Genomic DNA, 10,674 nt, shown 5'->3' with positions numbered 1-10,674 from the left:
TGGCCAGGTTCCAAGGTAATTAGATCTATTCCAGGCTAGAATTATATCAGTCCCCTAGCTCTAACTTTAGTTTCTAGTTTCAAGCTGAACTTATGATTACTATCCCTTAATGAGGAAAAGGAAAGAATGCCCTAAACTATATATCCAAGGCTTAACTCCTTTCCCATAAAATGGAAGTTTCACAAGGAACACAAATGTTCAATCCTTTCAGTTGTTTCTAACTCTTCATTACCCCATTTATGATTTTCTTGACAGAGATAATAGAGTGGTTTGCCACTTCCAAATCATTTTATACATGAGGAAACTGAGACACAAAAGGTTGTGACTTGCCCAGGTTCATATAGCTAGTAAACATGTTAGATCAGATTTTAACTCAGGAAGAGGAGTAATCTTGATTTTAGGCAAAGCACTCTATCCACCATACCACCCAACTGCCCCATAAAGCTTGTTCTTATTTAGTCATTTCAGTCTGTGAGCTGATTTGGGGTTTCTTGTTGAACAAGTAGAGTGGTTTGTCATATACTTCTTTTTTAAAAAATAGTAATTTATTTTTCCAATTTTATGTAAAGATAATTTTTTACATTCATTTTTGTAAGATTTTTAATTCTAAATTTTCCTCCCACCCTTCTTGCTCTTCCATCTCCCAAAGACAACAAGCAATCTAATAAATATACACTGTACAGTACAATAATGTTAAACATATTTCCACACTAGTTATGTTGTGAGAGAAGAATCAGAACCACAAGAAAGAAGCAGCAAAAAGTAAAACAACAAAGACTCCATAGTTCTTTTTCTGGACATGAATATTTTCCATCATGAGTCTCTTGGAATTGTCTTAGATCATTTTAATACTGAGAAGAGATAAGTCTATAACAGTTGATCATCACACAGTGTTGCTGTTACTGTGTATAATGTTCTGGTTCTGCTCACTTCACTCAGCTCATTTAAGTTCATGTAAGTCTTTTCAGGTTTTTCCAAAATCTGCTTGCTCATAATTTTTTACAGTACTTATATTATTATAAATTTTATTAAGTTCTCCATATATTTGAGAAATAAAGCCTTTATCAGAAACATTGTCTGTAAAAATGTTTCCCAGATTTCTGCTTTCCTTCTAGTCTTGGTTGCATTGGTTTTGTTTGTGCAATTGTCATTTACTTCTTCAGATCATTTTACAGATGAAGAAATTGAGGCAAACAGGGTTAAGTGACTGACCCAAGATCACACAGCTAGTAAATATCTGAGGCCAGATTTGAATGATGATTTGATGATAATGAGTCTTCCTGACTTCAGGCCCTTTACTTCATCCACTGTGCTATCTAGCTGTCCTAGGTATGCAACTCACAGTAGTAAATGACCATAACAATCTACTATGTGATAAATCCCAAAACCCAAGTTTTTGGGACTAGCACTCACTATTTGACAAAAACTGGTGAGAAAATTAGAAAATAGTTTGGCAGAAAGAAGGTGTATATCAATATCTCACACCACACACCAAGATAAGCTCAAAATGGATACAAGATTTGTATGTCACCCTTTACATACCAAGGGCATATTAAGGAAATATTGAATAGTTTAATTGTCAGATATTGTATATGGAATAGTATAATTGTCAGATAAGGTAAAATATTATGGCCAAACAAGAGATAGATAACACTACAAGATATAAAATGGGTAATTTTAATTTTATTAACTTAAAAAGTTTTTGCAGCCGTGAAGTCAATGAGCCAAGATTAGAAGGAAAACAGAAAGGGGCAGCTAGGTGGCACAATGGATAAAGCACCTTCCTTCAGAAGGACCTGGGTTCAAATCTGACCTCAGAAACTTGACACTTACCAGCTGTGTGATCCTGGGAAAGGCACTTAACCCTCATTGTCCCACAAAAGAAAAAAAAAAGAAAGCATAAATCTGGGGAAATGTTTTATAGCAAGTGTCACTAATAAAGGCCACAATTCTCTAATAAATTAAGTACAGAGTCAAATTTTAAGAATACAAGTTGCTACACAATTGATAAATGGTAAAATGACATGAATAGGCAATTTTCAGATGAATAAATCAAAGTTATCTATTGTCATAAGAAAAATGCTCTAACTATTAAATAGAGAAATGCAAATTAAAACAACCCTAAGGTACTATATCATACCTATTAGATTGGCTAATATGACAAGAAAGAAAAACAGCAAATGTTACAGGGACTGTAGCAAAATTGGGACACTAATGCATTGTTGGTGGAGTTGTAAAACATTCTGGAGAACAATTTGGGACTATTACCAAAGGGCTATAAAATTGTGCATACCCAGCAATACCACTACTAGGTGATATTCCTCAAAAGAGAAAAGGACCCATATGTACAAAAATATTTATAACTGCTCTTTTTGTGGTGACAAAGAATTGGAAATTGTGGGGGAGGTCTCCATCTATTTGGGAATGGTTGAAAAAATTGTGATATATAATTGTAATTGGAATACTATTGTTTTATAAGAAATGATGGGCAGGATGGTTTCAGAAAAACTTGGAAAGACTTATGTGAACAAAACAAAGTTAGCAAAACCAGGAAAACACTATACAGAGTAATTTTAATATCATATTCAGGGCAGCTAGATAGAGCACCAGCCCTGGAGTCAGGAGGACATGAGTTCAAATCTAGCCTCAGACACTTGACAATTTACTAGTTGTGTGACCCTAGGCAAGTCACTTAACCCAAATTGCCTCACCACCCCCCCCAAAAAAACCCCACACACGCACAAAACAAAAATCCCCCAAAATATCATATAATGTTCATACAGTGAGCAACTTGGCTATTTTTATCAACACGATGATCCAAGAAAATTCCAAGGGACTCAAGATGTAAAATGTTATCCAATCACCAGAAAAAGAATCTGAATGCAGATTAAAGCACATTGTATTTCACTTTTTTTTTTTTCTTTTGTGGGGTGGGAGGTATAGACAGTGTCTACCTCAAGCATGTGAAAACTCTTCCAAGCAGAATGAGTAGATGTGAACAGCTTGTTCCAATAGACCATGAAGATAGTGAAAGCAAGTTAGAACTTGATTAGACATTGATGATGGCAAGGTTATCAATTGTATCTTGAGCCATCATCAGCCATTTTGACTTTTGTCTTGCCATTGGACTTCTGTGACTCTGGAAGAGAGAATGAGGCTGCTTTAGTTAAATCCAATTTATGCACAAGTCAAAAGACATTACCCATACCATTTAAACATTTTTATATACCTTGAATTCCTGTGGCAGTAGTCAAGTGATAAAGTAGTAGGTGCAGATAGAGGTCACAACACAGTTAGCCCAGGCCATAGAGTTTTCTTCTCATTGAACTGAAAGCACCTACTGGGTGTCTGAGGAGGCTTTTTAAAGGGTTGTGCTGCTCACCTACTGGAAAGAAGAGGCTAGAAAAGGGACCCTGAAATTTGTCTGCTTCAATTAATCTGACCCTAGCCTGTTTATTGCAGCAAGTAGGGATCCTCCCTTGTCGTCAGAACACACACACACACACACAAACTTGTGAAGATGATTTATATAAATGGCATGTTGTGAGAGAACTCAGAAGGTTTCACATACAAATAGCAGCCCTGAGTAAAACAAAGTTGAGAAATGATAAAAGAAAAGCTTATCAAAGTCAGAGCTGGATTTTTTCTGGAATGGTCACTATGATGAGGACTGCTATGAAGCTGATGTAGGTTTTGCAATGCAAATCTATTCTAGTCAACAAACTTATTTGCTTCCCCAAAGGAATGAACAACAGGCTCGTGATAATGTTATCTCCACTTTCAGTAAAGTACCCTACCACCATCATCAGTACCTATGTATGACAAAACCTGATGAGGTAAGAAGACCTGGAGATCCTCATTATCAATATGCCAAAAAAGGACAAGCTTGTAATTCAAGGCAACTTTAATGCCTAGCAGGAAAGGTCTTTCTTACCTTGGTGGGAGAGGTGTGAGGTCTAAGGCTGCAGCAACAGCAGCAATAACAGAGCAGCTGTGCCACCAGCAACAGCTAGAATCTATTGCAGGGTCCTGGGAAAATCTACCAGTGAGATCCTACCTCCCACAAACCAGCAGCCTCCAAGGCAAGTGAGCAGTCTGGGCCAGCATAGCAAGGCCCATTTCACCCCACTCCAGTGACTGCACCCCAGCACAGGCCACCATGTAGGCCTTGATCCCACTGCTGACCACTAGTGAGGACATACCCAGAGCCCCAGCACAGAAATTTGGGACAGTACAGGCCTAGAGCCAAACTCTCACATAAAAACACCAAGTCACAAAAAACAAAATAAAACATAATCATGAGCAAAAAAAAAATATTAAGAAAAAACTTGACTATATAAAGTTACTATGGTGATAGAGAAGATCAAGGCATAAACTTAGAGGACAATACTGCCAAAATGGCCACAGGTGAAGCATCAAAGAAAAATGTGATATGGTCTCAGCCCCAAAAAGAATTCTTGGAAGAGCTTTAAAAGAATTTAAAAAAGCAAATTAGAAGGGGCAGCTAGGTGGTGCAGTGGATAGAGCACCAGCCCTGGAGTCAGGAGTACCTGAGTTCAAATCTGGCCTCAGACACTTAACACTTACTAGCTGTGTGACCCTGGACAAGTCACTTAACCCCAATTGCCTCACTTAAAAAAAAAAAAACTAATTAGAAAAATAGAAGAAAAATTTGGAAAAAGAAATGAGAGTAATGCAAGAGAATTGTGAAAAAAGAGCCAATAGCATGGAAAAAGAAATACAAGAATTTACTGAGGAAAATAACTTCACCCCAAAAACCAGAATTAGCCAAATGGAAAAGGAAGTACAAAGTGTCACTAAGAAAATACAGCCTTAACAAATAGAATAGAAGAAGTGGAAACTAATGACTCTATGAGACATTAAGATATGATAAATCCAAAAAAAAGTTTAAAAAAATAGAAAAAAATCTGCATTTTCTCATTGGAAAAACAACTGACCTAGAAAATAGATCCAGAAGAGATAATATAAGAAGTACCTGAAAGCCATGATGAAAAAAAAAAAGGCCTGGACAATACCTTTCAAGGAATTATCAAAGAAAATTGCCATGATATATTAGAACCAGAGGGTAAAATGGAAATTGAAGGAATCCACCTGAAAGAGATTTCAAAATGAAAATTCCCAGGAACATCATAGCCAGATTCCATAGCTCACAGATTAAGGAGAAAATTTTTCAAGAAGCCAAAAAGAAAGAATTCAAGTATTATGGAGCTACAAGCAGGATTACCGGGATGTGGCAGCTTCCACATTAAAGAACTAGAGGGGGGAAAAAAGAACTGGAAGGCTTACAATACCAGAAGGCAAAGGAGTTAGGTTTACAAACAATAATCACCTACCCAGCAAAACTGAATATAATCTTTCATCAGGAGGTAAAATGGATATTTAATGAGATAGAGGACTTTCAAGCATTTCTGATTAACAGACCAGAAATTAATATAAAATTTGGCTTCCAAATAAAAGACTCAAGGGAAACATAAAAAAGTAAAAAAGAAATGAGAGGGGGCAGCTAGGTGGCACAGTGGATAAAGCACCGGCCCTGGATTTAGAAGGACCTGAGTTCAAATCCGGCCTCAGACACTTGACACTTACCTAGCTGTGTGACCCTGGGAAAGTCACTTAACCCTCACTGCCCTGCAAAAAACAAACAAACAACAACAACAAATAAATGAGAAAGAAAAAATATAAATTCAAAAAGGTTAAAGTGTTGATATGACAAGATAATATCTATAATTCTTAACACCTTTATTACTAATAAGAGCAATTAGAAAGAGTTTATGTAGACAGAGGGTATGGATATAATGTGACATTGATGCAATGATACCACCAAAAAAAAACAAAACAAAGAAGTGAGAAAGAAATTTCATCAGAAGGAAAAGGAGAGGGGGAGATCAAATGGGATTAAATTATCCCACAAAAAAAGAGGTAAAAAAGAGCTATTATAATGGAGGGGAGGGTGGGGAGTGGGGTGGTAGGCAAAGCTTAAACTCACCATAAATAGCTCAAAGAGGGAATAACCTAACACACACACTTGGGTATAGAAATCTAACTTATCCAGGAAGGAAGTAAAAATGGGACAGAAATAATAGAAAGGGGAGGGGATATTGGGGAGGGTAGTGATCATAAGTAAAACACTTGTAAGGTGGAAAAGGATGGGAATAAGAGAGAGGGGAGGATAAAAATGCAAAAAAATAATATGGAGGAAAATACATAATTATCATAAATATAAATATGAATGGGATGAACTCACCCATTTAACAGAAGTGGATAGCAGAATGGATTAAAAACCAAAATCTTACAATATGTTGTTTACAAGAAACACATTTGAAGTAAAGAGATATACACAGAGCAAAAGTAAGGGGCTAGAACAGAATCTATTATGCTTCAGCTGAAGCAAAAAAAGCAGGGGTAGCAATAATGATTTCAGATAAGGCAAAAGCAAAAATAGATCTACTTCAAAGAGATAAAGAAGGAAACTATCTTACTGAAAGTTACCATAGACAATGAAGTCATATCAATCAATACATGACATATGTGCACCAAATGGTATAAAATCTATATTTTTGAGGAAGAAGCTGAATGAGTTATAGGAGGAAATAGATAATAAAACTATACTGTTGACTTCGGGGGCAGAGCCAAGATGGTGGAGGAAAGGCAGTGAGCTCCCGAACTCATGACATGATCATCCAAATAGGAAAATGCCCGGAGCAGCAAAATTCACAGAAGAATGCTGAAATCATCTTCTAACCAAGAACGGCTTGGAAGGTCAGAAGGAGGGAGCTGCTGTGCTAATACAGGAGTCAAATCCAACCCCACAGTCACCCTGACACAGATCCAGTCCCAGGAAGGCCTCACCAGAGAAGGAGATCCCCAGAGCCTCTGAATCAGCTGAAGCGCCAGTGTTGTCTGGAACAAAGCTCACAGGCTGGTGAGTGGGCTGAGCCCTGGGCAGGGGAGAGACTACAGGGATCTATGCTGGTGCTAAGGTAGAACTTAGATTTTATACCCCTGCTGAGAACCAGGAGGTAGGCTCGAGTAGCAGTGGCCCAGGTGGGAGAGGGGCACAGAGCTAATAATGACAACACACAAAGCTGGTTGATTAGCAAGTTGGTCTGGGGTCATCTAAGGACCAGGGAACAGGCCAGGCAAGTGAAGAACCTGATCCTCCTTAAATCATACCACCTGGGACTTCTGAAACTTGGGATACTGCAGCCTGGAAACAGTGCCTCACTTTAAGGAGTTAAAAGTCTAGTAAAAGAAAGGCAAGATGAGCCGACAGAGAAAGGTGAGGACCATAAAAATTTTCTTCAGTAACAAGAAAGACCAAGGGGGCACCCTCAGAAGAAGATGTCAACATCAGGCCCCCTATATCTAAAGCTTCCAAGAAAAATACGAATTGGTCTCAGGCCATAGAGGTGCTCAAAAATGACTTTGAAGATAAAGTTAAAGAGGTAGAGGGAAAAATGGAAAAAGAAATGAGGGTGATGCAGGAAAGACATGAGAAAAAAGTCAACAGCTTGAAAAGCCAAATTGGCCAAATGGAAAAGGAGGTACAAAAGCTCTCTGATGAAAATAATTGCCTAAGAATTAGGATTGAACAAATGGAAGCCAGTGACTTTATGAGAAACCAAGAGACAATAAAGCAAATCCAAATGAATAAAAAAATAGAGGGCAATGTGAAACATCTTCTGGGAAAAACTGCTGACCTGGAAAATAGGTCCAGGAGAGATCATTTGAAAATTATTGGTCTACCTGAAAACCATGATCAAGGAAAGAGCTTAGACACCATCTTTCAAGATATTCTCAGGGAAAATTGCCCTGAAATTCTAGAAGAAGAAGGTAAAATAGAAATTAAAAGAATCCACCGATTACCTCCAGAAAGAGATCCCAAAAGGAAAACTCCTAGGAATATTATAGCCAAATTCCAGAGCTCTCAGGTCAAGGAGAAAATATTGCAAGCTGCCAAAAAGAAAGAATTCAAGTACTGTGGAGCCCCAGTCAGGATAGCACAAGATCTAGCAGCTTCTACATTAAAGGACTGGAGACCATGGAATATGATATTCCAAAGGGCAAAGGAAATGGGATTACAACCAAGAATCACCTACCCAGCAAAACTCAGCATAATCTTTCAGTGGAAAAAATGGGACTTTAATGAAAAAGAAGACTTTCAGATATTTGTGATGAAAAGACCTGAACTGAATGGCAAATTTGACTTTCAAATACAAGACACAAGAGAACCGTAAAAAATTGGAGCTGGGGGACATTTTGGCTGGGTCCAGGAGTGATGATTTGTCCACTGTGTAACTTAGCTAGGTGATGAAATTTTAGGGTTCAATTGAGGGGTGAAGGGAATTCACTGGGGGAGGGGGAAGGGCCAAAGTGAAATCCTACATGAAAGAAACAGGAAAAGGCTTATGGAGTGGGGGAAGAAATGGGAGAAGAGCAGGGCAGTAAATGAATTTTACACTCATCAGAAAAGGCTCAAAGATCTTAAACTCATCAGAGCTGCCTCAAGGAGGGACTAACAGACACACCCAACTGGGTGGAGTAATCTATTTAATCTGGGCAGTAAATGAGCCTAACACTCATCAGAATTGGCTCCAAGACCTCAATCTCATTAGAATTAGCTCAAGGAGGGAATAATGTACACACTCAATTGGATGGAGTAATCTCTCTAACCCTGCAGGAAAATAGGAGGGGAAGGGGATAAAGAGAGAGGGGCAAAAGAAGGAAGGGCAGAGTGGGGGAGGGGACAGACAGAAGCAAATCCCTTTTGAAGAGTGATAGGATGAAAGAAGATGGATAATAGAATAAATATCATGGGGAAAGGAATAGGATGGAAGGGAAACAGTTAACAATAGTAATAATGAAAAAGAGAAAAGGGGGAAAAATTGTACAAAAAGTATTTATAGCAACTCTTGGTGGAGGCTAAGAACTGAGAATCAAGGGAATGTCCATCAATTGAAGAATGATGGAAAAAGCTGTGCTATATTATTGTAGTGGAATGGTCTTGTGCTACAGGAAATGACAAACAGGATGATCCCCCCAAAACCTGGAAAGACTAATGAACATCAATGTATAGTGAAGTGAGCAGAGCTAAGAGGACATTGTGCGTAGTGACAGCAGTATTGTTCAATGAGAAATTGTGAATGACTTAACTACTCTCAGCAGTGCAGTGATCCAAGACAATCCCAAGGAACTAATGAGGAAGCTTACTATGCACTCCTATAGAAAGAACTGATAAAAAGAACACTTGTGGATTGTACATATATAACCTGGTTGCGATCTTGTGGAGGAGGGAGGAAAGGGAGGATGGAGGGAGGGAGGGAGAAACATTTGGAACTCTAAATCTTATGAAAATGAATGTTGAAAACTACCCTTACATGTAACTGAAAAGTAAAATAAATGTTTGTTGCTGAAAAAAATAAAATAAAATAAAACTATACTACTTGGTGACCTTAACCTTCCCCTCTCAGAACTGAAACAAAAAAATAAAAAAGAAAGAAGTTAAGGAAGTGAATAAAATTCTGGAAAAGTTATATGTGATAGATCTCTGGAAAAAACTGAAGGGGAATGGAAAAGAATATACCTTCTTTTCAGAAGTACTTGGGACCTAAACAAAAATTGTCCATGTATTAAGACAAAACCTCACAACCACACTAAAGCAGAAATTATAAACACATCATTTTCCAGATCATAATGCAATAAAAATTACATTTAATAATGGACAATGGAAAGTGACATTAATTAAAATTACTTAGAAATTAAATAATCTGATCCTAAAAAACAAGTGGCTCAAAGAACAAATGATAGGAACAATGATTTCATTAAAGAAAATAACAACAATGGGACAACATATCAAAATTTATGGAGTACAACCAAAGCAGTATTTAGGGGAAAAATTATATCCCTAGCTGCTTTTATTAATAAAACAGAGAAAAAGTAGAAAAATGACTTGGGCATGCAACTTGAAAAATAGAAAATGAACAAATAAAAATCCCCAATTAAACACCAAATTGGAAATCCTGAAAATCAAGGGAGAGATTAATAAAATTGAAACTGAGAAAACCATTGAAGTAATAAATAAAACCAGAAGCTAGCTTTCCTTAAAATAGTAAGCAGTATCTACCTAAAACCATCTGCAAGCATTATATGTAATGGAGATAAGTTAGAGGCCTTCCCAACAAGATTAGGGGTGAAACAAGGATATCCATTATCACCTCTATTATTCAATATTGTACTAGAAATGTTAGTGTTAGCAATCAGAGAAGAAAAAGGAATTAAAGGAATCAGAATAGGCAAGGAAGAAACAAAACTATCACTCTTTGCAGATGATATGATGGTATACTTAGAAAATCCTAGAGAATCAACTCAAAAATTACTTGAAACAATTAACAACTTTAGCAAAGTAGCAGGATATAAAATAAATCCACATAAATCATCAGCATTTCTATACATGACCAACAAAGTCCAGCAGCAAGAGATAGAAAGAGAAATTCCATTTAAAGGTAATGGTAGATAACATAAAATACTTGGGAGTCTAATTGCCAAGACAAACCCATGAATTCTATGAACACAATTAAGCAACACTTTTCACACAAATCAAATAAGATCTAAATATTTGGAAAGATATCAATTGCTCATGGATAGGCAGAGCTA

This window comes from Dromiciops gliroides, chromosome 2 (assembly GCF_019393635.1).
Source record: "Dromiciops gliroides isolate mDroGli1 chromosome 2, mDroGli1.pri, whole genome shotgun sequence".
Classification (NCBI taxonomy): Eukaryota; Metazoa; Chordata; class Mammalia; order Microbiotheria; family Microbiotheriidae; genus Dromiciops; species Dromiciops gliroides.
This window is presented reverse-complemented; position numbering follows the sequence as displayed.